This window comes from Tachyglossus aculeatus, chromosome 11, assembly GCF_015852505.1.
Source record: "Tachyglossus aculeatus isolate mTacAcu1 chromosome 11, mTacAcu1.pri, whole genome shotgun sequence".
Classification (NCBI taxonomy): Eukaryota; Metazoa; Chordata; class Mammalia; order Monotremata; family Tachyglossidae; genus Tachyglossus; species Tachyglossus aculeatus.
The window spans coordinates 41,627,912-41,652,324 of record NC_052076.1 but is presented as its reverse complement, the minus strand read 5'-3'; the positions used below and the strand labels follow the sequence as shown (position 1 = coordinate 41,652,324).

The 24,413-nt window shown below is 45.6% G+C and overlaps 1 long non-coding RNA gene across 2 annotated transcripts in view; it reads left to right on the top strand.

Moving 5' to 3' along the window:
* The window catches only part of LOC119934618, a 39,497-nt gene extending 24,658 nt beyond the window's left edge, over positions 1 to 14,839 (top strand). The window contains exon 3 of one of the 2 annotated variants that reach the window (XR_005452984.1): positions 14,569 to 14,839. This is a non-coding gene — a long non-coding RNA (uncharacterized LOC119934618). Of the gene's footprint in view, positions 1 to 12,783; positions 12,935 to 14,568 lie in introns of those variants that run through there. The other variant, XR_005452986.1, reaches the window with a different exon arrangement.
* Positions 14,840 to 24,413: the final 9,574 nt, after the last annotated feature.

Below are 24,413 nucleotides of genomic sequence, written 5' to 3'. Positions count from 1 at the left end.
TATTGGAAGTTATATTTCTGATGACTGAAGGTTAATGGGTCTTATCCTCCTGATAGGGGAGGAGATGTATGATCATCGATCCGGGTGAATGGCCTCCATGCTGCTCAACCTGCTTTAGGAAAGATTGCTCTAAGGATTGGGAGACCATGTTCATTCTAACTTTTCTTCATCAGCAGGCACAAAATAATTACCAGAAAACCCCCAGCACGTAGGCTGGACAGCGGAGGGCACAGGTGGGGTGAGATGGAGGATCTGAACATCTTCTACCCTGTATTTATTTCAGTGTCTGTCTCTCCTTCTAGACTGCAAGCTTCTTGAGGGCAGGGATTGTGTCTACCTAATATATTGTAGGGTACTCTCCCAAGTAGAGTGCTTAGTAGAGTGCTCTGCCCATAGTAAACACTCAATAAACACCACTGATCGAATGATTGATTCATTGCCTCCTTACTAGTCTCTGAGGCCCTTGCTTGCTTCAAGCTTCAAGCAAATAAGGAATCACTTAAAGGCAGAACTAACTCAGAGCAAGCCCAGAACACAATCTCACACCCAAGAATCCGTGAGTATAACCACATTCCTTTCAGCCAATCCAGAAAAAAGGAAGACAAAAAGATGTTGCAAATCTCTAATAAATCTCCTTGAATTGTTGGATTCAAAGAAGGGCAGACACTTAATTTCTCTGTCCTTCAGCTTTTTCATCTATAAAATGGGATTAAATGCCCATTATCCCTTCCTCAGATTGTGAGCCAGGGACTGCACGATCAGATTATGCTGTATTCATTCATTAAATCGTATTTATTGAGTGCTTTCTGTGTGCAGAGCACTGTACTAAGCGCTTGGGAAGTACAAGTCAGCAACATATAGAGATGGTCCCTACCCAACAACAGGCTCACAGTCTAGAAGGGGGAGACAGACAACAAAACAAAGAATGTAGACAGGTGTCAAAGTTGTCAGAACAAACAGAATTAAAGCTATATGCACATCATTAACAAAATTAATAGAATAGTAAATATGTACAAGTAAAATAAATAGAGTAATGAATCTGTACAAATATATATACAAGTGCTGTGGGGAGGGGAAGGAGGTAGGGCGGGGGGGATGGGGAGGAGGAGAGGAAAAAGGGGGCTCAGTTTGGGAAGTCCTCTTGGAGGAGGTGCGCTGTCAGTAGGGCTTTGAAGGGAGGAAGAGTGCTGGCTTGGCGGATGTGTGGAGGGAGGGCATTCCAGGCCATGGGAAGGAAGAGGTCCGGAGGTCGACAGTGGGACAGGTGAGAACAAGGCCCAGTGAGGAGGTTAGCAGCAGAGGAGCAGAGGGTGCGGGCTGGGCTGTAGAAGAAGAGAAGGGAGGTAAGGTAGGAGGGGGCAAGGTGATGGAGAGCCTTGAAGCCGAGAGTGAGGAGTTTTTGCTTGATGCATAGGTTGACAGGTAGCCACTGGAGATTTTTGAGGAGGGGAGTAACATGCCCAGAGCATTTCTGCACAAAGATGATCCGGCAGCAGGGTGAAGTATAGACTAAAGTGGGAAGATACAGGAGGATGGGAGATCAGAGAGGAGGCTGTTGCAGTAATCCAGTCAGGATAGGATGAGAGAGTGAACCAGCAAGGTAGCGGTTTGGATGGAGAGGAAAGGGTGGATCTTGGCGATGTTGTGGAGGTGAAGCCAGCAGGTTTTGGTGATGGATTGGATGTGTGGGGTGAATGAGAGAGCGGAGTCGAGGATGACACCAAGGTTGCAGTGTCATCTATCCATGCCACTGTTTAGTGATGTGCCTGGCCCTTGTAGGTACTTTAAAGATACCATTGTACTCTATAATACTCTCCCAAGAGCTTATTACAATGTCTTGTACACCATGAACAAAATAAGCTCCCAAGAAATACCTCTGATGGATTGATTGATTGACTGATTGATGGGCCAACTGGATTTTTAGGGCTTATGCTCTCAGAGAGTCTGTATCAATTAAATTTCCTCTCCCTGAGTAGTGATTTCTCTGTGAGGGGCATTGTTAATTGAAATTGCCCAAAAGGTCTTCCACATTCAGTATTTCAAGGCAGAAGAAGAGGGCTCTTCTCCACATAAAGATATTCTCCTAGTTCAATTCCTCATGTGGCATAGATTCCAGTCCCAGTTGCTGAGGTGAATCTGTTTATCATGCCGGGGGCATTCTTCTTCTCTCTGCAGCATTTACAATGGAATTTCGTAACTGCCCTCCAAAGTTATGATGACACAATTTGATCTGGGCCCTCAAGATGTTATTCTTATTTTCTTTTTCCTGTCAAAAAAACAAGTGGACTGAAGATTCTTGGTAGGCAGGAAAATTTCTCTGAAAAGGAACCACTGAGACCATTGAAAACCTATCTTACAAGCAATAATGAGATTCTAAAATGGAAAGTTAAAAAATGTTGCGAGATGTGTTTATATTAGAATCTTAAAGCCAAAGGGTAATAGAGAAGCAATGTGGCATAATGGATAGAGCACAAGCCTGGCAGCTGGAAAGACCTGGGTTCTAATCCTGCCTCTGCCACTTGTCTGCTGTGTGAGTTTGGGCAAGTCACATCACTTCTCTGTGCCTCAGTTAACTCTTGTGTAAAAATGGGAACTAAGATTGTGAGCCCCACATGGGACAGGGACTGTGTCCAACCTGATAACTTTTTATCTACTCCAGCAGTGCTTGGCACATAGTTAGCACTTAACAAATACCATCATCATTATCATTATTATTAATAGTATTAATTGAAGATTCTGTAATTTCCATAGTTCTCTTTTACCCATTTAAAAAGTCAGGCTTTCCCTTTAGCTTTTATTAATTTCCTGGCTCTTTCCCAGTCAGTTATGTTTGTCAAAGGTGCAGTGCCCAAACATTTTAGAGCTCTGCAGTGAGACTGTCAGCTCCTTGTGGGGAGGGAATGCTTCTATCAACTCTGATATACAGTACTACTCCAAGTGCTCAGTATAGTGCTCTGCACATGGTAAGCACTCAATAAATACAATTGGTTGATTGATTGATTCCCTGGGGGACTTCATTAGTGTTCATCTATTGGAGCATGTCCAAAGTATTTAGATCCTTCCTTGTTCCTTCCCTGTTATCGGTTTCATCTCCATGGTCCAGGGTGAGTGGTCTGTGGGGATATTCAGGAACACAATTTACTGTTGGAAAAAGGACCAAATGGAGAATTCACAAAAGGATACAGGCCCAATGTAGCCTTGAATCCATATTCTGTAGTAAATTAAGTTGCTGTGCAGTGTTCTAACCACAAAGCATTGTCCAGTGTTGGACTGAGAGCCACTAAACTGAGCCCTTGAAGATCTTGCCGTAGGGTGCTTTCTTGCCCTCTGATTTTTTACTTCAATTAATTAATCAATCAATTGTATTTATTGTTTACTGCGTGCAGAGCACTGAATTCAGTGCTTGGGAGAGTACAATATGGTACAGTTGGTAGATACCTTCCCTGTCCACAATAAGCTTCCAGCCCGGAGGGGGATGCAGACACCGATATAAAATAAATAAATTACAGATATATACACAAGTGCTTTCGAAATGAAGAGGAGTAAATAAAGGATGCAAGTCAAAGTGCAAGGGTGACAGAGATGGGAGTAGGAGAAGGGGAAATGAGGGCTTAGTCAGGGAAGGCCTCTTGGAGATGTGCTTTCAATAAGACTTTAAAGGTGGTGAGATTAACTGTTTGTCAGATATGAAGAGGGAGATTGTTCCAGGCCAGAGGAAGGAAGTGGGTGAGCTGTCAGCAGCAGGATAGATGACGTTGAGGTACTGTGAATAGGCTGGCATAGAGGAGAGAGGTGTGTGAATTGGGTTGTAGTAGGAGAGCAGTGAGGTAAGGTAGGAGGGCCCAGGGTCCAATCTGATTACCTTGTAACTACTCCAGCACTTAGTACAGTGCCTGGCTCATAGTTAGTACCTACCAAATATCATTAAAAAAATACTATTGAAGATGGTGACTGTACCAGAGCCAGGATTAAAACCCAAGTCCTCTGGCTCCCGGGCCCATGTTCTATCCATTGGACCATGCTGCTTCTCGCTCCTCCCAATCAATCAATCAATCAATTAATCATATTCAGTGAGCACTTACTGCAGAGCACAGTACCTAGCACTTAGGAGCATCCGATACAACAGAGTTGGTAGAAGTGTTCCCAGCCCACAGCGAGCTTACGGTCTAGCAGGGGAGACAAACATTAAAATAAAAGAATCACTTTTAATATATAATTGGTAAATATGTACATAAGTGCTGTGGGGTTGAGGGTGGGCTGACTATCAAATGCCCAAAGGTAATAGATCCAAGTGCACCGCTGGTGGAGAAGGGAGAGGGAGCTGGAGAAAAGAGGGCTTAAATGGGGAAGACCTCTTGGAGAAGATGTGACCTTAATAAGGCTTTGGAGATTTCTCTCCCCATCTTGCTCCACAGATTCTGGAGACCTGAAATCCTGGAGGCTCTGCCCAGGTGACTGTTCTGCAGACAAGATATATAGTCAGGACTTGGCAGATTTGGTCCCACAGGAGAGCTAGATCTGAAAATAATTAGCAGCACTGACTAAATATAAGAAATATCAGTACTGCCAGTTCTCCTGTACCTTAGGGGTCACCTTCTTGCCAAACATATGCCTTAAGAAAAACCTGCACTGCAGCACTTATACCATACTTATATCCATTTCTTCTGCCACCACCACCATATTGCGCTGTATCTAGACAGATACGCGTTATCAGAAGAAGGTACTCTAATTCTACTACTGTGTTCTATCCAGTGAAAATACATGTTCTGGCAGAGCTGAGTGTACAGCCAATGTCCAAATACTGTACCTCAGCATTCTGATACTCCACCTACCCTGCATCTTATCCGTAGAAAAGCTCAAAACTGTGTTAGGTTAGGTGATTCTCCTTTCAAGCACATGTGGAATCCCTGACAAAGCCTCAAGTAGGTGTCAGTTCATTAGCCATTCACATTACAGGGTTTCTTTCAGAGGAAGAAATCACTCAGCTCTGGCTGATGATCTAGGGCTATTTTGCCCTTCTATCAAATTCACACCAAAGACCAAGGAAATTGCATCCCCATTTGATGGTGATGACGAAGGTGACATTTGTGATCTGCCACAACAAAGATGTCCAAAGAATCACCCGGAAAATGCTTCCAGGCAGGCATCACTGGGAAATTATTTTGCTTTGCCTTTTTTGCTGGAATGTCCTTTTGCAATTATTCCCAGTATTTTGTAAAAAAGCAACACTTCATTAGATGTTGAAATTATTCTGTTTTATAGGCTTTTACTTGATGGCTAATATGGGGATTTCTCCAGGCTCGAAGGTCTAGTCTTGTATTCGGCAATCTAGGTTAAGATCGAAAAGGCCAGGGAAAATAAAAGCTTTTAACTAGAGTGTGGGAGGAGATTTCTCTAACCATGAGAGCAGTAAGCCACCAGTGGTGTAGACAATCTGGTGTAAAGCAGCCCCAAGAAGATAATAACCTCTATATCCATGCCAGAATTCGAAAGATTTAGGCCAAAAGGGGAGTGGCAAGGAGTACTGTTAATCAGTTTAGTTGGCCAGTAGAATTTATTGAGTGCTTAATATGTGCAGAGCACTATACTAAGTGCTTGAGAGAGTACAAAGAAGCAGCATGGCTCAGTGGAAAGAGCCCGGGCTTTGGAGTCAGAGGTCATAGGTTCAAATTCCGGCTCTGCCACTTGTCAGCTGTGTGACCTTGGGCAAGTCACTTAGCTTCTCTGTGCTTCAGTTACCTCATCTGTAAAATGGGGATTAAGACTGTGAGCCCCATGTGGGACAACCTGATCACCTTGTATCCTCCCCAGTGCTTAGAACAATGCTTTGCACATAGTAAGTGCTTAACAAATGCCATCATTATTACAATATAACAATATTACAGACACATTCCCTTCCCTGTAAGCTTATAATCTAGAAGGAGAGACAGACATGAATATAAATAAATTACAGATATGTAGATAAGTGCTGCGGATCTGGGATGGGGGATATGGATGATGGGAGCTAGTCAGGATAATGCAGAAGGGAGGTGAAGAAAAGAAAAAGAGGGCTTAGCCAGGGTAAGAAAAAGAGGGCTTAGCCAGGGTAGGCCTCTTGGAGGAGATATGCCTTCAACGAGGCTTTGTAGTAGGAGAGTAGCGAGGTGAGGTAGGAGGGGACAAGGTGACTGAGAGTTTTAAAGCCAATGGTGAGGTGTTTCTGTTTGATGTGGAGGTGGAAGGGCAACCACTGGAGGTTCTTGAGGAGTGGGGAAACGTGTACTAAACATTTTTGTAGCAAAATGATCTAGGCAGCAGAGTGAAGTGGGGACCGTTATCAGTTGCCCCAGGTAGGCTTTAACAGAAGGTCCATCTTCCAGATAAGGAAAAAGAACCAGTCATGTGGTTCAGCAGGACAAATTTAGGAATGATGATAATGATAGTATTTGTTAAGTGCTTACTATATGTCAAGCACGGTTCAAAATACTGGGGTAGATACCAGCTAATCCGGTTGGACTCAGTCCCTGTCCCACATGGGGCTCACAGTCTTAGTATCAGAGCCTAACTCAGCATTATAGGCCACAGTGACTGCTGGTAGGAAGCTCAGAGGCTAATCTCACTCAGTGTGCCCCCCCACTTCAACCCTATCTCTCACCCACACCCTTACCCTGCCTGTTATCTGCTACCTCTAGACTATAAGATTGTTGTGGGCAGGGAACATGTTTAAGGACTCTGTTGTATTGTACTCTCCCAAGCACTTAGCTCAGTGCTCTGCACACAATAAGTGCTAAATAAATACCATAGTTTGATTGATGTCAGGCCTCAGAGAGTGTAGGGCAGATTTGCACCCCATGATTCTCCAATGCATGTGTGAGGGTCAGGGGGCATAGAAGGGGTGCAAAGTACACCCTTCCTCTATTTGCCCCCCTGCAACATGGAAAATAGAGAAGCAGTGTGGCCTAGTGGATAGAGCATGGCCCTGGGAGTCAGAAGGGAGTCCACCACTTGTTTGCTGTGTGACCTTTGGGAAGTCATTTAACTTCTCTGTGCCTCAATTAGCTCATCTGTAAAATGGGGATTAAGACAGTGAGCCCCACGTGGGACGTGGACTGCGTCCAACCTGATTGGTTTATGTCTACCCCAGCGCTTAGTGCCTGGCCCACAGTAAATGCTCAAACAGAGCCATAAAGAAAATCTACTCCCCAAAAGGGTAAGTAATAGCATGTATCTTCTGGGCTGGTTTATACCCAAACAAGTTAGGACAATGAGGAGGGCAGAGAGGAGAGGAAGAGGGATGGAGAGAAGGGGAAAGTCAGAGAAGGAACTCTACCACCTCAGGTAAAGCAGAACTCACCATTACGGAATTATCAGAGCAGCTTCCTAACACTGAAACTCCAAATCCTCACCACTGCCTTCCTTTCCCTCCCCACAAAACTCCAAAGATTCCCCACTACCGGTCCCCAAAGCACCTTCTTAATAATTGTGGTATTTCTTAAGCACTTATTCATTCATTCTTTCATTCATTCGTATTTATTGAGTGCTTACTGTATGCAGAGCACTGTACTAAGTGCTTGGGAAGTACAAGTTGGCAACATATAGAAACGGTCCCTACCCAACAGTGGGCTCACAGTCTAGAAGGGGGAGACAGAGAACAAAACAAAACATTTTAACAAAATAAAATAAATAGAATAAATATGTACAAATAAAATAAATAGAGTAATAAATACATACAAACACATATACATATATACAGGTGCTGTGGGGAGGGGAAGACACTTACTATGGGTCAAGCACTCTGGGGTAGATACAAGATCATCAGGTCCACACAGAGCTTACAGTCTAAGTAGGAGGGAAAACAGGTATTGAGTTTCCATTTTGCAGATGAGGGAACTGAGGCCCAGAGAAGTTAAGTGACTCACCTGAGGTCACAGAGCAGACACGTGACGGAGCAGGGATTCAAACCCATGTTCTCTGACTCCCAGACTCTTGCTCTTTCCACTAGGCCATACTGCTTTTCTAAAATTTATTTTAGAAAAATAAATTTATTTATAAATAAATATTTATTTTATTTATTTATAAATAAATAAATAAGTAAGTAAGTAAATAAATAAATAAATAAATAAAAAATAAAATAAATGCCAGGATGGGATTGCCTGGGGCTGGAGGGATGACCAGTTGGGAGGAGTGTCAGAGCCTGCTCACACCAACAGCAGCATAGATGGAGTCTGACCAGACTCTCCCAGCATACCCGACCAGGATGGCCAGGAAGGGTAGGGTCAGGGTGGAGGACTGGACAGCAGTCTGAGAAAGAGGTGGTGCAGGATGGCCAGTGACAGTGGTCTGGACTGGTTTTTTTCAAGCGCAATTTGTCCTTTGTGCAGGGGGCAGTCAACTGAGTAGGGGAGGAAGATTTTGGAAAGAAGATTTGTGTTTACACTGTCCCTCCCTGTTAGAAGCAGACAGCATCATGGACTCAGTCCTGGTCTAATAATAATAATAACACTATGTGCCAAGCCCTGGACAAGATACAGGATAATCAGATCGAACCCAGTCCCTGCCCCATGTGGGGCTTACGGTGTAAATAGGAGGGAGAACAGGTATGAATCCCCATTTTACAGGTCAGGTAACTGAGGTACAGAAAAGTGAAATGACTTGTCCAAGGTCCACAGTGGACAAGTGGCACAGTAAGGATTAATAATAATAATAATAATAATAATAATGGCATTTGTTAAGTGCTTACTATGTGCAAAGCACTGTCCTAATCACTGGGGAGGATACAAGGTGATCAGGTTGTCCCACGTGGGGCTCACAGTCTTAATCCCCATTTAACAGATGAGGCAACCGAGGCACAGAGAAGTTAAGTGACTTGCCCGAAGTCACACAGCTGACAAGTGGCAGAGTCGGGATTAGAATCCATGACCTCTGACTCCCAAGCCTGGGCTCTTTCCACTGAGACATGCTGCTGCCATTAGGAACACTGTCAGATGTGTGTTTGTGATCTCTGCTTTCCCAAGAGCTTGGTATAATGTTCTGCACACAGTAAGCACTCAATAAATTATAACTGCTCCTACTTAGATTGCGAGCCCCATATATGACAGTGACTGTGAATGACCTGATAAATTTCGATCTACCTCAGTGCTTAGAACAGTGCCTGACACATAGTAAGACCAAAAGTAATCATGATAATAATAACAATAATAATAAAGATAACTCTCTTCCTTATCTACTTTATTGCACCCTCCCAAAGACTTAGCAAAGTGCTCTGCACACAGTAAGTGCTTAGACTGCGAGCCCTATGTAGGACAGGCACTGAGTTCAACCTGATTAACTTGTATCTAACCCAGGGCTTAGAACAATGGTTGGCACATAGTAAGCACTTAACAAATGCCATATATAAATGCCATACTTATTTAAATAAATAAATACCATTTTTAAATTGATTGGTGTTTGTAGCTCAGCATACAGAGCCTCTAATCTTCCCCAGGACATGTAAGGTGCCCCTGTTCTACGTTCTGCCCAAGGCACGCTTTTGGACAGCAGAATAGATGAGAACTAACTGTGCAATTGTGGGTTCCATGGGGGAGTGCGATCATTCACCTTTCTCTCACTCTACCACACTTTTTCCATTCCTTAAAGCCTCAGTGGTTTGGCAGTTTTATCCGCAGGATAGCAAAATGCTTCATTTAACATTTTTCCTTGAACACGAGCCCCAACTCCATTGGATAGCCAAGATGTCCTAGAGGAGAGTTCAATCTTCAGGACAAAGCCTGAATTGTGGGATTTGGTATCAGTATTTTTCTGCTGATTTTTATTTATGTTTTTTAAAGGGGGGAAATCCTGATATGTTGTCCCTTAAGTAATCAACAACAACAACAACAAAAAACCCTCAGCCAGAGCTCTGTGAAATGATGAAGAACTTTGTTTCCAAGTCCATGAAATAATATGCTTATGAATTTTTATAAGAAAAGGGAAACTGTCTTCCTAATAAATCAACTTCTCTAATTGGGGACTTTATTTTTAAGGTTCTTGGTTTGGGAAACTACCAGTTCATCAACTCAACACTATTTGGTTACACAAAGTGTGGACATATTCAAATAAACGGAGAGCTTCGTGGAGCTCATGGCTGTCACAACCCAAGCCCTAGGATTCATCAAGCATTTCACAGGGATTTTCTTTCCAAAAGATTCTGTTTTGCAAGATATACCCCTTATAAGAGACTCAATCTCACTTGTGCGTCTTACAGCTGTCAAAGGAGGAGAATGAGTGAAAGCGGTCATCCAATAGAGAGGCCAAGTGTGAGGATCTCCTAAGCGCTTTCTAGTACAGTGCTAAGCGCTTAGTACAGTGCTCTGCACATAGTAAGCGCTCAATAAATACGATTGATTGATTGATTGAGATTGAAGGGGCCGGGGGCCGGGTGCTGGGGGAGAAGGAGAGGAACAGGATGATATGTTATGAAAATGTCATGCTGACATTTTTGCTATGAGACATTACACTGCACCTATCATTTTTTTTTATCACATCTCCCTGCCAGGATAAATTTTCCTATTCAAACTTCGAGCAAGTCTGTTTTGGTCTTGAGATTGGTCTGTTTCTAATGCAAAGAAAAAAACATATTGGTCCCAGTGGTCCAGCTCCATGCTACTGTTTGGTGGGGCAGTAGGAATGTCAGTGAAGTGGAACTAGTTGGGTGTACGAGCAAAGGAGGTCAGGTGAAGGATGAGAGCAGCTTAAGGCTCCATGGCTTAGTGGAAAGAGCCCGGCTTGGGAGTCAGAGGTCATGGGTTCTAATCCTGGCTCTGCCACTTATCGGCTGTGTGACTTTGGGCAAGTCACTTGATTTCTCTGGGCCTCAGTTACCTCGTCCATAAAATGGGGACTAAGACTGTGAGCCCCATGTGGGACAACCTAACCCAGCACTTAGAACAGTGTTCGGCACATAGTAAGCGCTTAAATGACATTATAATAATAATAATAATTATTATTACTACAGGGGCCTGACCACTCAAAAGTCTTCCAGCCTCATGCCCCTTCCCCTGCTTCTAGCCCCCAAGTGCCGCCATCCACACTTTGCTGCCACTATTGGACTCAAAATAGGGTGGCCAGTGAGCTGCCACTTGCACTGCACACTGACACACATGACACCACATATGTTATGCCAGGCATGCAGTAGAACATAGTGGTGTCTTTTGAATCATTTTGTGTGTCTCTACCCAAGCCTAGAACATTCCTCCTGTGAGGAGTTGGGGGGAAGGGGGGCATCCCTGACTCTCTCATTTGCTCCAGAGCTTCTGTGTTCTTAGACCCATTGCCTCTCTGAACGTGGGCACTGCATCTGAGTCATAGAATAGATGGCAGGAGTCATGGCATGGCATGGCTGGGCACTGAAAATAAAAGCAGTGATCATAAAGGCATCCAGTGACATTCAGGATTGGAGACAGACCAGTTAATAATTGTGATTTGTTAAGCACTTAATATATTCCAGGCACTGTATTAAGTGCTGAGGTGGATACAAGCAAATCAGGTTGGACGCAGTCCCTACCTCACGTGGGGCTCAAAGTTTTAATCTCCACTTTACATTTGAGGTCACTGAGGCAAAGAGAATGAAGTGACTTGCCCAGAGTCACACAGCATGCAAGTGGCAGAGCTGGAATTAGAACCCAGGTCTTTCTGACTGTCAAGCTGTGTTCTATCCACTAGGCCACGTTGGAAGTTGAAGCAGCGTGGCTCAGTGGAAAGAGCATGGGCTTTGGAATCAGAGGTCTTGGGTTCAAATCCCGGCTCTGCCAATTGCCAGCTGTGTGACTCTGGGCAAGTCACTTAACTTCTCTGCGCCTGTTACCTCATCTGTAAAATGGGGATTAAAACTGTGAGCCCCTCGTGGGACAACCTGATCTCCTTGTAACCTCTCCAGCGCTCAGAACAGTGCTTTGCACATAGTAAGCGCATAATAAATGCTATCATTAAACTACCCAGTATAAAACTGGACAAATGTCCACCCTAAGTCAAAGCTGCTCTCCTTTCTCTCCCCCCTAACCCCCACAGGAGTGGAAGGAGGGTGCAGGAGGACAGCAGTCTGGTGAACCTCAGCGGCATGGCCTAGTGGATAGACCATGGGGCTGGGAGTCAGAAGAAGCAGCGTGGCTCAGTGGAAAGAGCACAGGCTGGGGAGCCAGAGGTCGTGGGTTCTAATCCTGACTCCGCCACTTGTCAGCTGTGTGACCTTGGGCAAGTTACTTAACTTCTCTGGGCCTCAGTTCCCTCATCTGTAAAATGGGGCTAAAGACTGTGAGCCCCACGTGGGACAACCTGATTACCTTGTATCTACCCCAGCGCTTAGAACAGTGCTTGGCACATAGTAAGCGCTTAACAAATACCAACATTATTAGAAGGACCTGGGTTCTAATTCTGGCTCTGCCACTTGACTGCTCTGTGACTTTGGGCAAGTCTCTTCACTTCTCTGTGCCTCAGTTATCTCATCTGCAAAATGGACATTAAAATTGTGAGCCCCATGTGGGACAGGGACTGTGTCCAACCTGATTAGCTTGTATCTACCCCAGCATTTAGAACAGTGCTTGACATATACTGAGCACTTAATAAATACCATCTTTTTTTTTTTTTTCATCTACAGCATGTAAGGTTGGGGAAGTTTGGGACAAGTATGGTCTTTTGGGGAACAGGAAGGAGTTTGAAGATAATTCTTTCTTTGCCCTCATGTGCTGTTCATCTTATTATTGCTGTTGATTGATCGATTGATTTAATTGTTGTTGCTTTTCTTTCATTTATCTTTTTATTCTTTTCCAGGGTATTCTCTTCTTCTCCTCTCTTCTGTGACCCCCCTGTGGGCCAAGGAAAGTTCCTGAATCCAGGAACAGTATTTAGCTCGCTGTGGGCAGGAATGTGTCTGTTGTTGTATTGTACTCTCCCAAGTGTTTAGTACAGTGCTTTGCACAGAGTAAGCACTCAATAAATACGATTGAACCAATTAATGAATGAATGCTTCAAGTATTGTAAATGCGGATTAAATAGCATTACTTCGACCTTAAAAGGAACCACTCCCAAATGGTCCAATTCTGGTCAGTAAGCTGTTGCCTGCATGTCCTATGTTTTACACAGAATATGAACAGAGAAGCAAAATGTCAAGAGTCACATCTCATTAAGGAGAGCTGTGTTTATGGCACCCCCGGCTATTATTGTTGGTTTATTCCTTCTGCCCAAGTGTTGAGAGAATAAGAGTTAGGTTAGGAAGACTGCACCAGCTCAGAATGTCTTTCCATACTTAACCTCCCTCCATGACAACCAGAGAGTCTTTAACTGAATGAAGAACGAGTTTGAATATGAGTATGGCTCCTGTGGGTGGAGTTTTTGTAATGGGAACTAGTCCCCCCTGGGGCTCTGGGAATAGTGAACCCAGGTAGCCTAGAGCTGCATGAAAGAATGTGAAATGTCAGCACCAGGCTGGCAGGTGGGCGTGTGGGTGGCCAAGAGCAAGGATGAATGGTTGAGGAGGCCAGGGAAACTTGAGGGGGGGCTCCTGAAGGAATGTGTGTCCTGGGGGCCTGGGGGCGGGGGAGGGCCACAGGGGGACGGCATAGGATTATGCACAAAGTGCACAAACATCACAAGAATTAGTTCTCCATTCATCCACCTCAGCTCCTCTTCCCAAATTCAATTTTCCATCGTGTTTTCTCTCTTGGTTCAGTGCTTGGCACCTAGTAAGCTTTTAAAAAATTACCATTAGTACTCTACCCTTAATGTTCTTCTCTAATATCCTGTTATATACAACTCCCATCCACAAATTTTTCTAAACCTTTTACTAACCTATTGATGTTTCCTGCCTTTGCAGCTTGCTGTGGTAACAAATTCCATTGTCTTCACGTGTAAAAAAGTGCCTTCGTTTGTTTATCTTGAACCTATCCTCTTCAAACTTCAATTTTCTAGGGTTTGAAAAGCAACGTCTTGTTCGCTCTCTCCAAAATTCTCATGTTTTATAAACTGCAACATCTCTCAGTCTTGGTATTTCTAGACAATAAGCCCTTCTCTTTTCTTGTTTTGTCTTATGCTGTCGAGTCGTCTCCAATCCATGGGGACACCATGGACATATCTCTTCCAGAATGCCCCACCTCCATCTGCAATCATTCTGGTAGGGTATCCATAGAGTTTTCTTGGTAAAAATACAGAAGTGGTTTACCACTGCATCCTTCCATGTAGTCAATTTGAGTCGCCCCCTCAACTTTCTCCCATTCTGCTGCTGCCCATCACAGGGGAGTTTTGACTTGTAGCAGATTGCCTTCCACTCTCTAGCCACTGACCAAGCTAGCAATGGAATAGGTATGCCTCTGCTTGACTCCCTCCCACAGTCAAGACTGATAGGGTTCTGGAAACTCTCTAGGTGCAACCCTGAGAGGGGCCTTCCCTATTCAGCCTACCTTAATTTTGAAAGCAGCTGTTCTCTGTACATTTACTTCTTGTTTGATTTTCTCAAGATCCAGTAAGCAGAACTGCTGGCGGTATTCCAGATGGACAAAAACCATAATTTTTCTTTCTTTCCTGGTTGGTGCACATTATATCTGTCCTTTGTTTTTGAAGGTGATGCTGATGGTGAGACTATCCATGCCCAGCAGCGTGGCTGAAAAGACCAGTGAGAGACCACAGACGATTCCCCATTGTGTGCATGAGAAGAGACACACTTGCTGTGTAGCCATATTTACCATCTGCTGGGTCTGTCTCTTTTCAAATCTGCCTCACATCCTTCATATCTTTGTGAAAGAAACCCAATCACTGCCTACTAGCTGGTCTGCCTGCTGTAATAATTTCTCCAAAATCCACCATGCTATGATGCTACTTGAGCTATAATAATGAACAGAATAATTGTGATATTTGTTAAGTGCTTAGTGCTGGGATAGATGCAAGATAAACTGGTCTGATGCAGTCCTTGCCCCTCATGAGGCTCATAGTCTAAGGACAGATATTTAATCCCCATTTTACAAATGGTGAAACTGAGGCACAGAAAAATTAAGGGACTTTCCCAAGATCACATGTCAGTTAAGTGGTGGAATTAGAACTCAGGTCTCCTGACTCCCAGTTTTGAAATTTTTCCATGAGTGGGTGCTGCATGAATTTGATATCCTGCTGTAGCAAAGTTCCGCTTGTCAGCCTCCTAATAATTATGGTATTTGTTAAGCACTTACTATGTGCCAAGCACTTGGGTAGAGTCAAGACAATCAATTCCAATCAATTGTATTTATTGAGCGCTTACTATGTGCAGAGCACTGTACTAAGCGCTTGGGAAGTACAAATTGGCAACACATAGAGACAGTCCCTACCCAACAGTGGGCTCACAGTCTAAAAGGGGGAGACAGAGAACAGAACCAAACATACCAACAAAATAAAATAAATAGGATAGAAATGTACAAGTAAAATAAATAAATAAATAAATAAATAGAGTAATAAATATGTACAACCATATATACATATATACAGGTGCTGTGGGGAAGGGAAGGAGGTAAGACGGGGGGATGGAGAGGGGGACGAGGGGGAGAGGAAAGAAGGGGCTCAGTCTGGGAAGGCCTCCTGGAGGAGGTGAGCTCTCAGCAGGGCCTTGAAGGGAGGAAGAGAGCTAGCTTGGCGGATGGGCAGAGGGAGGGCATTCCAGGCCCGGGGGATGACGTGGGCCGGGGGTCGATGGCGGGACAGGCGAGAACGAGGTTTGGGGAGGAGATTAGCAGCAGTGGAGTGGAGGGTGCGGGGTGGGCTGGAGAAGGAGAGAAGGGAGGTGAGGTAGGAGGGGGCGAGGTGATGGACAGCCTTGAAGCCCAGGGTGAGGAGTTTCTGCCTGATGCACAGATTGATCGGTAGCCATTGGAGGTTTTTGAGGAGGGGAGTAATATGCCCAGAGCGTTTCTGGACAAAGATAATCCAGGCAGCAGCATGAAGTATGGATTGAAGTGGAGAGAGACACGAGGATGGGAGATCAGAGAGAAGGCTAGTGCAGTAGTCCAGACGGGATAGGATGAGAGCTTGAATGAGCAGGGTAGCGGTTTGGATGGAGAGGAAAGGGCGGATCTTGGCAATGTTGCGGAGCTGAGACCGGCAGGTTTTGGTGACGGCTTGGATGTGAAGGGTGAATGAGAGAGCGGAGTCAAGGATGACACCAAGGTTGCGGGCTTGTGAGACGGGAAGGATGGTAGTGCCGTCAACAGAGATGGGAAAGTCAGGGAGAGGACAAGGTTTGGGAGGGAAGACAAGGAGCTCAGTCTTCGACATGTTGAGCTTTAGGTGGCGGGCGGACATCCAGATGGAGATGTCCTGAAGGCAGGAGGAGATGCGAGCCTGGAGGGAGGGGGCTTCCCTCCCATTCCCTCCCTCCCATTCCTTCCCTCCCATTCCCTCCCATTCCCATTCCACATGGGGCTTACAGTCTAAGTAGCAGGAAAACAGGTATCGAATCATTATGGGCAGGGAATGTGATTGCTAATTCTTTTATGTTGTTCTCTTCCAAACATTTAATACAGTGCTCTGCACATAGTAAACACTCAATAAATACAATTAATTAATTGATGAGGGAACTGAGGCTCAGAGAAGTCAAGTGATTTACTTGTCCAAAGTCACACAGCAGGTAAGTGGCAGAACAGGAATTAGAACCCATGTCCCCCAGGTCCATGTTTTTTTCCACTAGGCCATGCTGCTCATAAAAGCAATGCTGACCTCTTAAATTCTCTTCTCTACTTTTTTATCTGCCCATATATCATTGAATTGTATTATTTTTAGGGAGCAGAGTTCAGGGGTAGCATTATGTTCAGAATTGCTGATAAATCTTCGTGTGTAGGGTCCCAGGAGGTAGACTGGTAATGAGCCTTGGTTTTCCTCAGACTACAGTGCCATGCAGATTCTGTGCAGATTCATAATCCTTCATTCATTCATTCAATTGTATTTATTGAGCACTTACTGTGTGCAGAGCACTGTACTGAGTGCTTGGAAGAGTACAACAGTGAACAGACACATTCCCTGCCCACAACAAGTTTACAGTCTGGAGGGTGGGAGGCAGGCATCAATACAAATAAATAAATTACAGAAAGGTAAATAAGTGCTGTGGGGCTTGGAGGGGGGAAGAACAAAAAGAGCAAGTTAGGATGACGCAGAAAGGAGTGGGAGAAGAGGAAAGGGGGCACTTAGTCTTAGAAGATCTCTTGGAGGAGATGTGCCTTCAATAAGGCTTTGAAGCGGGGGAGAGTAATTGTCTGTCGGATTTGAGGAGGGAAGGCATTTCAGTCCAGAGGCATGAAGTGTGCTAGGGGTTGGTAGCGAGACAGGCAAGACTGAGGCGCAGTGAGATCATCACCTATAATCACATATTATCACCTATATGTCTTCTTGTGTATGTGCCTCAAGGACTCAGTCACCAGCATATCACAGGTCCTGGGTGACTGTCCGAATGGCCGTTGATGAAGCATGTAGCTTGTTGAGTTTGAAGTGTTTCCCAGCAGACCAGAAGTACATTCCAACACCGATTTTCAGGCTCCTCATCATAATAGCCAAAATGGTGGCATAGGTTAGGTTGAACAGGACTGGACCCACCACACAGATTTCTGCCTTACCCACAGGCACCTCCAACTCTGAATTGGCTTCTGACCTGCATTTTGTCCTGAAACTTCATTATAATTTAGAGAGGGCAAGGCTGACTGCATCGTTCAGTGGCCTGTCTTGAGGAGTTCTGGCTAGGATCCAAGTAACAGTGGAGGTTTTGTAATCTGCCTGCTCTTTCTTCTTAAAGATGGGGATTTTGGTGACCTCTTTGAAGTCCTATGGCATTTATTCAGGAGGAAGTTGTGTAGGTTTCTGAGGATCATCTCTGCTGGCTAATCCTTTCCTGTCTACCACAACCCAGCCCGCACACTACACTTCTTTCCTCTAACACAAACCTACTTACTGTACTTCAGTCTCATCTTTCTCCCTGCCGATTCCTTGTCCAAGTCCTCCCTCCAGCCAGGAACTCCATCCCCAGTCAAATCTGACAGAGCACATTCAAAGCTCTACTAAAAACATATCTCTTCCAGGAGGCCTTCTCTGACTAAACCTCACTTCCTTATTTAAGCCCTTCCTTCTGAGTCACCTATTCATCTCACCCCAGTCTCATGTACTTAACCAACTAAAATTTATTTTAATATCTGTCTCCCCCGCTACTCTGCAAGCTCCTTGGGGACAGAGATCATATCTACCTACTGTTGCATAGTACTATCCACAGTGCTTAAGTACAGTGCTCTGCACAGAGTGAGTGCTCAATAAATATCACTGATTGAACGACCTTCCTGGTCATGTCACACCAGACCTTAGTCCTAATGTGTGTTTTTCCTACTATTGTATTGTCTTTTTACAATTTTTCTTGCTTTTATAAGAGAAGCAGTGTGGCCTGGAGGATAGAGCTAGAGTCTGGGAGTTAGAAAGAGCTGGGTTCTACTCCCAGCTCTGCTGCTCTGCTGTGTGACTCTGGGCAAGTCACTTAACTTCTCTGTGCCTTGGTTTTCTGAGCCATAAAATGGGGATTAAGACTGTGAGCCCAGTGTATGACATAGACTATGTCCAAACAGGTTATCTTTTATATCCCCTGTGGACACAATCCATGTCCCACATGAGGCTCACAGTCCTCATTTTATGGCTCAGAAAACCAAGGCACAGAGAAGTTAAGTGACTTGCCCAGAGTCACGCTGATGACACCCAGATCTACATCTCTGCCCCTGCTCTCTCCCCCTCTCTCCAGGCTCGCATCTCCTCCTGCCTTCAGGACATCTCCATTTGGATGTCTGCCCGCCACCTAAAGCTCAACATGTCGAAGACTGAACTCCTTGTCTTCCCTCCCAAACCCTGCCCTCTCCCTGACTTTCCCATCTCTGTTGACGGCACTACCATCCTTCCCGTCTCACAAGCCCGCAACCTTGGTGTCATCCTCGACTCCGCTCTCTCATTCACCCCTCACATCCAAGCCATCACCAAAACCTGCCAGTCTCAGCTCCACAACATTGCCAAGATCCACCCTTTCCTCTCCATCCCAACTGCTACCCTGCTCATTCAAGCTCTCATCCTATCCCGTCTGGACTACTGCATCAGCCTTCTCTCTGATCTCCCATCCTCGTGTCTCTCTCCACTTCAATCCATACTTCATGCTGCTGCCCGGATTATCTTTGTCCAGAAACGCTCTGGGCATATCACTCCCCTCCTCAAAAATCTCCAGTGGCTACCAATCAATCTGCGCATCAGGCAGAAACTCCTCACCCTGGGCTTCAAGGCTGTCCATCACCTCACCCCCTCCTACCTCACCTCCCTTCTCTCCTTCTACAGCCCAGCCCGCACCCTCCGCTCCTCCACCGCTGATCTCCTCACCGTACCTCGCTCTCGCCTGTCCTGCCATCGACCCCTGGCCCACGTCATCCCCCGGGCCTGGAATGCCCTCCCTCTGCCCATCCACCAAGCCAGCTCTCTTCCTCCCTTCAAGGCCCTGCTGAGAGCTCACCTCCTCCAGGAGGCCTTCCCAGACTGAGCCCCTTCCTTCCTCTCCCCCTCGCCCCCCTCTCCATCCTCCCATCTTACCTCCTTCCCTTCCCCACAGCACCTGTATATATGTATATATGTTTGTACATATTTTTTACTCTATTTATTTATTTATTTATTTGTACATATCTATTCTATTTATTTTATTGTGTTAGTATGTTTGGTTTTGTTCTCTGTCTCCCCCTTTTAGACTGTGAGCCCACTGATGGGTAGGGACTGTCTCTATATGTTGCCAATTTGTACTTCCCAAGCGCTTAGTACAGTGCTCTGCACATAGTAAGCGCTCAATAAATACGATTGATGATGATGATGATGATTTTACAGATGAGGTAACTGAGGCACAGAGAAGTTAGGTGACTTACCCAGAGTCACACAGCAGACCAATGACAGAGCTGGGATTAGAACCCAGGTCCTTCTGACTCCCAAGCCTGTGCTCTATCCACTAGGCCATGCTGCTTCTCTTAATCCTGACCATTCCAGTCTGATCCGAGCATTCTGCACTGTTCCTGACCATTCTGGATTGTTCTGTCTCATGGCCATCCCAGCTTGGGGGGTTAAGTGAGTGTCCCACCTGGGGGTGAAGGGAGGGCAGAATATTGGATCTGAATCAGAGTGGGGGTCTCTACTTCATCCTCATGGAGTGGAAAAAGGCTCGTGGCAAAGGCTCCCCATGGTCCTTAAATAAGCTGTTGAGAATCAATAAGTAGATTATTTCCTTTGGAAGTTCAGATCATCACATGAAGGATCGATTTGGGTCCTGTGTTAGCTCCACACTGTCCCCTAAAAACCTAAATGGGGTAGGAGGGGTCGGGCTCCCCTAGATTCCCAGTCTCCAGTCAAGCCAATTGTTGGTGCCCGCAGCTTGAGCTGATGAAACATGTGAAATACTCTGAGTGCAGCTAAGCAACTGGAAAAACAAGGGGCATGGGCCTGGGCTAGTTCCCTCTATTCGACACTTTGATACCTTTAAAAAGCCCTGGCTCCATCTCCCTGCCAGCTACAGGGGGCATTCCCCAGGCCTTCTTCCCACGCCCCACGGCCTGCCCTCCTCCTGTTCTCCCTCCCAAGTGCCATCTTTGTGCCCTCTCATGCTGGAAAAAGAAAACAGCCCGGTGGGCTTGGCCTGCCCCGGTCCCACACTCCCTAAATAAAGATCCCAACTTCTCTGGCTGCACAAGGCTGAGGTGGGGTCCTGAGGAGGGCGGGTCAGATACTCACAGTTGTCAGTGTCAGAGGGGACTTGAAGAAACGCCACCAAAATGATTAAGAGGAAACAAAACTTGTAAACATGTTGTCAAGGACATGTGGCACCATATATGGGTTAGAAATGTTTTACTGGAAAGAAAATCTTCCTCTTTCCCCCAAGTACAAAATGAGGCAGTAAGTGGAATCAGATGCTCTCCTCACGACTGCCAGCCATCCAACTCTGTGTGTGTGTGTGTGTGTGTGTGCGCGCGCGCGTGTGTGTGCGCACATGTCCGTCTGGGTGTCTAAGCCATTGTTTATGGGACAGGAGGGTCGACGGAATGAAGAGAAGTTTTCCCTGGGCTCCCTTACCATCACCTTAGAGGGTGGCAGGAAATCCAAGTCTCAGAGAACAATTTAGTGATTGGAAAAGATGGGAACCTTTTCTTCATCATTATCATCCTTGGTATTTACTGAGAGCTTACTATGTGCAGAGCACTGTATTAAGCACTTGGGAGAATACAACAGAGTTGGTAGATATGTTCCCTGTTCTCAACAAGCTTACAATCTAGAAACAGACGTTAATCAGCAAGTGTCAGGTGGAGCAGCCACCCTGTTGTGCGTTCAGCCTTTTATTTGGCTACCTCATCTGACGTAGTTGTTCTAATATCTCTAGTATCCTTCTTCTTTCTCCTGCTACCGCTCTTCGTAAAATAATTTGTCTGCCTTTCTCTCCCATTAATTTGTAAATCTCTAAAAGGCAGGGACCGTGACTTTTGTTTCTGGGGTTCTCCCCTAAATGCTTAGTACAGTGATCCGCACAGGGAAGGTGCCCCAAAAGTACCATGGAGCCATGATGATGATGATGATGATGATGATGATGATGATAAAAATTATAATGGTATTTATTAAACACATCCTAATGTGCCAAGCACAGTACATAGCTTGGACACAGTTCTTGGCCCACATAGGTCCCACAATCTAAGGGAAAGGTAGAATAGGTATTTCATCCTCAGTTTACAGAGAAGGATACTCAGGCCCAGAGAAATTATCTTGGCCAAGTCCACACCACAGGCAGTTAGGGGAGCTGAGACTTGAAGCAACATCTCCTGACTCCCAGTCCCTTGCCATTTCCACTGTTCACGTTGTGGGTGGCTGGGCCAGCTTCTTGCTGCTGGAAAACAAAGTGGCTCTACCTCAACCCTTAAAACTCATCAATGATGAAACAATTTAACCGTGGGTTGAAAAAAACAAGTTTAACAGTGTCTCTCCCCACTTCAATCCATACTTCACTCTGCTGCCCAGATTATCTTTCTATAGAAATGGTCTGGGCATGTCATCCCATTCCTCGAAAATCTCCAGTGGTTGCCTATCAACCTCTATATCAAGCAAAAACTCCTCACTATTGGCTTCAAAGCTCTCCATCACCTTTCCCCCTCCTACCTCACTTCTCTTGTCTCCTTCTACATCCCAGCCTGCACACTCCACTCCTCTGGTGCTAACCTTCTCACTGTGCCTCATTCTTGCCAGTTCCAACGTCAACCCTTGGCCCACATCCTACCTCTGGTCTGGAACGCCCTCCCTCCTCAAATTCACCAAACAATCACACTTCCCCCCTTCAAAGCCTTACTGAAGGCTCACCTCCTCCAAGAGGCCCTCCCAGACTAAGCCCCCCTTTTCCTCAGCTCTCAGTGTCTGTAATTTGTTGCCAGTTTTTTAGATCCCTTAATTATTCATTCATCTCTCTCCTCTCACCTTGGGGTACTATTTGTTTATCTTGTATATAATAATGGCATTTATTAAGCGCTTACTATGTGCAAAGCACTGTTCTAAGCGCTGGGGAGGTTACAAAGTGATCAGGTTGTCCCACGGGGGACTCACCATCTTAATCCCCATTTTACAGATGAGGTAACTGAGGCCCAGAAAAGTGAAGTGACTTGCCCAAGGTCACACAGCTGACAATTGGCAGAGCCGGGATTTGAACCCATGACCTCTGACTCCAAAGTCCGTGCTCTTTCCACTGAGCCACGTTGCTTGTATCTACTCTAGAGCTCTGCACATAGTGAACACTGAATAATTACCAATGCAGTTGGGAGGGACTGGTTAACTGGGATCCCTCTGGGTTCCATGCCAGGGTTTTCAAGAAGACAGGTGGAGCCCCACATTCAATGCTGCATTTCTCCTCCATCCACCTCATTTTCCTCTCTGCGAAGTGGAGATTGGACCTGTTGGGAGGGCTAAATAAGATAGGTAATTGGGAAAAGTGCCTTGGAAACAAAAAAGTGCTCTATAGATTCAAGGTTGGCCTGCTTTCAGACCTGAGACTGTCTCTCTGCCTGTTTCTCTTTCCCTCTCTCTGTCTCTTTCTCTGTCTCTGTCTCTCTCTGTGTCTCTCCTCCCCTCCCCCAACCCCAGGAGCACTCAGTGCTGACTTAGCCACATGTGCTCATTCCACCCTGCCTGTCTGTCCTCACCCACATCCTCCCTCCTTCCCTAACCAGAGAGGAGTGGCGGGGGGGGGGGGGGGGTTGCACCTTCCTGGGCTCCCAGGCCCTTGGCAGACTAAGCCAGACATTGGCCTCCATTAGTAATTACTGCCAAGGTATCACGCTGCAGCAGCTCCTCTCGGCAGTAAGGAGCCTTAAAAGAATTAAGGATGAAGTTGCCACTCAGACTGCAGCTCTTTTAAAGTCACAGGAGGGTTGTGGATTTTTTCCGGCTTCTTGCAGGAACAGTAAATCTGTCTCAGCAGTTACACCAGTCTTCCAGGCGTCCACTTCATCCCAGCTGTTTCCCACAATGAATCCAAGAACACACAATGTTATTGTTGGGATTTTCCTCTCCAGCCTGCTTGGGCTGACAGATGTCTCAGGCCTGCTGCTGGTACATCCGCTCTCCACCAGCATCTGATCAAAGCCCTCTGAGCCTCCCTGGAGGATTCAGGGGCAGGAGGGAGGATCAGTGGTGCTCAAGCCAACCCAAACCCCACATATGCTCTTTCTCAAGCTGAAGTTGACATCACAAGGACCAGCTGGTGGAGCTAACCTCGGGTTGATCTGGAAGTTTACAGACTTTAGGGAACAATTATATAACAGCTGAGACTGGCAGGCTGGACCTTCTCTCACCACCAGAGCCAGGAACAAAGTAAGGGTCCCGCAAAAGTGTGTGTGTGTGTGTTCTGCTGAAAATAGCACTGTGCATTACCTTAGTGAGGGCATCGAAAGGCCCTCTTCAGGAGTAAAGCTTGAAAGAGAAATTATGTCTGTCCCTGCAATTCCTGGATACCAGAATGTAAACCAGAGAACCAGACACAGCATTTGGCAACCACATTTTTTTTTTTCCAATTTCACCCAAGACTGAAGACACTTTGGCAGATTGACTGATGATTCTGTGTCAGAGTGTGTCCTCCCCTTGCTTTGGTGATATAGTTTCACTTAACATTGCACAACTTTTTTATTCAGCCAACTGGATTTAATACTGAAATCTTGCAAGTGATATTGCCAAGTCCCAACACTGGAAACACCCAAAGGCTCTGATGACCTTGATCCTAGAGGAGACATAGACATTCCCTATACCACTGCTACCAATCAGTCAAAGGTATTTATTAGGCACTCACTGTGGGCAGAGCACTGTACTAAGCACTTGGGAGGGTATGATTAGACTTAGTGGACAGGATCCCTGCCCTCAAGGAGTTGACAAGGGAG